At 35.7% G+C, this 4,436-nt stretch overlaps 1 long non-coding RNA gene across 1 annotated transcript; it reads right to left on the reverse strand.

The window, feature by feature from the left end:
• Window positions 1–311: 311 nt before the first annotated feature.
• Window positions 312–3,871, reverse strand: LOC144576663 (uncharacterized). Its single transcript, XR_013518952.1, has 2 exons — window positions 3,756–3,871; window positions 312–2,303 (listed from the first exon to the last, which is right to left on the reverse strand). It is a non-coding gene; the product is annotated as an uncharacterized LOC144576663 (long non-coding RNA).
• Window positions 3,872–4,436: the final 565 nt, after the last annotated feature.

A 4,436-nucleotide genomic window follows, 5' to 3' on the forward strand; every position in this document is an offset into this window, starting at 1 on the left:
ATGTTTTGTCTTTCCCTTCCACATAGTTAAAATTGATAGAACTTCTTCATCTGGTTTATCTCTCTATTTGTGCCACAACTATCAGTTTGGGGCAGTGGTGGAAGCCTGTCTCATTCAAATGGAAGGAAAACCTTACATTGGTGATCTGCCCAAACTGGGGAGAGCACTTAGAAAAGAAGCAAAGAGCAGAGAGCTGAGGCCCCCGTCCCAGGATCAGCATATATTTTTTTTCTAACTTAGTGTTGTCCAAGCCAGCCATGTTATATAAATCCATTTTGTGTTGGTATAAAGGAATGCCCGAATCTGAGTAATTTATAAAGAAAGGAGGTTTATTTAGCACGTGGTTCTACAGGCTATACAAGAATGGCAACAGTATCTGCTTAGCTTCTGGTAAGACCTTTGAAAGTTTTACTCATGGAGGAAGGTGAAGAGGGGAGCAAGGGTGTCATATAGCTTAAGAGGAAACAAGAGAGACAGGAGAGTGGTCCCAGAGTCTTTTTTAACAATCAGATATCATAGTAACTAACTGAGTGAGAACTCACTTGTTACCTTGCAGAGAGCACCAAGACATTAATGAAGGATCTGCCCCCATGACCCAAACACTTCCCACTAGGCCCCTGTCTTCAACATTGGAGATCAAATGTCAACATGGGATTTGGAGAGGTAAGACATCCAAACAATGTCACCAGTTATTTCTGATTCTAATACAATTGCATGGCTTTACTGTCTGAAAAAATTTCACCCATTGTTCTCGTGGGTTCAATTCTATTTGGAATCCTAGATTATGGAGCATAGGTTTTTAAGGCTGCAATTTAAAATAAAGTCTACCTAACTGTCTATTCATCTTGTACTTAAACTAATAGAGCCTGGGGAGATTGAGGTTTACTCAAGGCCATATTAGAAGCACAAGTCAGCTGTCTCTACTTCCAAGCAACTATTATTTGTATTTCTTTTTGGACTGCCTTTTATGTTTACCACTACTTCTGTTTGTGCCCACAGTATTGACAAACACAGATTTTTAATTTCACACTTATCTATGTTCTCAAACCACAATTTTCATTGTCTAGTTTTTCTGATCTAAATTCCATGTCACATATTGAACTTTCATACATTTTCCTGTTTGTTAAAAATTTGTTCTGAAACCACCCTGACTGCACTTACCCCAGAATTCATATTAGTGACTTTGTATACACAATCACTCTTTTTTCTCTCTCTTTCTCTCCGTCAATGAACAGGTCACTCCCATGGTAACGTTGTTTGGGTGAATCTCTCCCTTTTACAGTTCCTTCTACCCACTAGTCTCCTGTACACTAGTTCTTGATCCACTTGACCTCATCTGTCACCATGTCATTTGCACCTTGTTGATTGTTAGTAGGAAAATCATAAGAGATTTTGAAAAGTGATAGACTGTGTTAATAAATTATGCACAAGAATGGGCTTGCCAGATAAAACACAGAGAGCCAAGTTAAATTTGCATTTCAGATAAACATACTAAAATATTATCTACCATTTATCTGAAATGCAAATTGGACTGGGAATCCTGTATTTTTGTTTGCTAAATCTGTCATTCCTACAGAGAACTATTTATTAAGAATTTTTTATTTCAATTCAATCATTGTATATAATTCTCTTTCATTCTTTTCTAAATGCTATTGGATTCAACCTGTATCCTATTAGATTTAGTTCCTGTCAATTTTCACGATTCCGTTTAGGTGTTTACTATTGCATAAATACCTCCAAGGACTTTGGCTACAGTAAATATAACCTGACTATTGATCTGACATAATTTCTTTGAGTAAATCCTCTCCTATTTGTTTATGGCCTAGCATAGAATTTGTTATTTAAGCTCTAGCTATTGCTCTGTCCTTCATCTCTGTATCACATAGGGTTCCAACAGGAAAAAGAAATAAAATTATTAAATGAAGATAATTTTCATGAGTACACTTTTCCCCAAAGTGTGGAAAGGGGTAAAAGACCCAGGGACTAGCAGTGACTAACAGCTGGTATGCCTGAAGGGGACAGAGTAGGCAGAATGCAAGGAGAGCTGTAGCTCTGGAAGAGAAGCTACCCAAAGGGAATAATACTAAAGGATGTAGGAAGTATCTTTTGCCTCAACTATGGCCTGGTATAGAGGAAGTGGGAGATCAGTTACCCCAGTCTCTCTTTCCAGCCCTCAGGACAATGACCTCTTCTCTTCTTCAATTCCAACTGGAGGCCAGAAGGTAGGGAGCCCAGGTGATCAAGCTCAAGGAGGTCCTCATGAAAAGAGTGGAAAATGAATCTGAAGAGCAACTGACTCGAAACTTCAAGGAAAGAGGGAAACATATTTGAATATTTAAATCTATCAGTAACAGGTCATAGGAAAACATTTATAAAAAAATTAAACATCTAATCCAGATATGAAATGAATAATGCATTTACTGTTGAATAAGGAGTGAGTTGTTCAGGCATTTCAGTTAGACCTTTAACATGAGTAGATTTTTGTTCATGAATGTAGGGAGGGATTGAGGAACTTGCTATCTTTCAAAGATATTTTAAATGATAATCATATTCTGTAAGGGAAGCATAAAAATAAGCAGCTTTTGATATTGTTGGTAGGAATGTAGTTTAATAGCATCAGTCCCCAGCCTTTATGGCACTAAGAACTAGTTTTGTGGAAGACATTTTTCCATGAACAGGGTGGCACTGGGGGGATGGTTTCAGGACAAAACTGCTTTACCTCAAATCATCAGGCATTAGATTTTCAAAGGGAGCAGGCTGCCTAGATCCCTCTCACGCACTGTTCATAATAGGGTTCGCGCTCCTATCAGAATCTAATGCCCTCTCTGATCTAACTGGTGGTGGAGCTCAGGTGGTAATGCTCACTGGCTGGCCGCTCACCTCCTGCTATGCAACTGGGTTCCTAACAGGCCATGGATCAGTACAAGTCTGTGGCCTGGGAATTGGGGATTCCTGTTTTATAGAACCTTCTTAGAAAATAATTTTCAACTTTGTAACAAAAATTTTAACATGTCTAGACCTGTATTCTGAAAGTTAACATATAGGAATTTATTCCAAGAAAGTTGCCAAAAGATTGCATATTGTTCATATAAAGATTGTATATATGAAAATATTCACTTATGGTTGTACAACTTGGAAGCAGCTTAGTATAATAATCATTTAAATAAATAAGTTATAGTACATCTATAAAATACCATGCTGTGAAAATGCTTTCTTAAAACCACAGATATGCACTATACATTTTTAATTGAAAATAATTATGAATTACTGTAGAATATAATATATAGCCCCACTTCTGTTAGAAAAATTACTGCATGTACATAAACCAAAAAAAAAAAAGGCAAAAATGATTAGGAAAATAGTTTGCAAGCAAATATCTCTGAGTGGTTAGATAATAGATAATTCTTGCATTCTTATTTATATAACACTTTTTAAAAAAATTCAAGTTGATTATATTATAATTAAATTCATCTACTTTAGGTGTATACTTAAATGAGTTCCGACTAATGTGTACTATTTTGTATCCACCATGACAATTAAGATATAGGACATTTCCATCATCCCAGTAAACTTCCTATGTGCCTTTGTTAGTCAGTTCCCTCTCCTCACCCCAAACCCCTGGAAACTCCTGATCAGATTTCTGTTCCTATAGTTTGCTTTTTTGAATGACATATAAATGAATTCATAGAGTCTATTGCCTTTTGCATTTGGTTTCTTTTACCTTGTATAATGCTTTTTTTTCGAGATTCACTTACATTTTCGCATGTGTAAGTAGTAGATCCTCTTTTATTGCTGAATAGTATTCCATTGTAGAGCTGTGTCACAATTTGTTTATCCATTTACTAGTGGATGGACATCTGGGTTGTTCCCACTGTGGGGTTATTATGAATAAAGCTACTATAAACACTCATGTACAGGTTTCTGCATAAGCAAATGATTTCATTTCTCTTGGGTAAATATCTAACAGCAGAAGGTCTGGATCATATGGTTAGTATAAATTTAATTTTACTTACCAAACTGTTGAATTCTTTTCAAGAAAAACGGTATACCATTTTGCACTCCCATCATCAATATATGAGTGTTACAGTGTATTTCTATGAAGCAATGAAACGTATTTTATTTAAAAACTCTGGAATCTCAGGTTAAGTATAAACATACAAAAGGCATTAGTATGTGTAGTTTTGAGATGCTAAAATAAAATAATAGCTCTATAAATTATTAAGACAGTATCAGGCACATTTTACATTTTAAATTAATAATAATTGTTACACTAGTGATGCTGCTCACCAATCTGTAAAAGCTTATGTCTGATACTCAGTTCACGATTATATTAAGGAAACGCTTCGAAATGTATCTTATTGTAGATACTAAACGTCATAGAAAGCTTTTCTCCAGTGTCTTTTTCTTTACTCAGGATTTAATGTCTTTCTTCTTAC

Source organism: Callithrix jacchus, chromosome 6 (assembly GCF_049354715.1).
Source record: "Callithrix jacchus isolate 240 chromosome 6, calJac240_pri, whole genome shotgun sequence".
Lineage (NCBI taxonomy): Eukaryota > Metazoa > Chordata > Mammalia > Primates > Cebidae > Callithrix > Callithrix jacchus.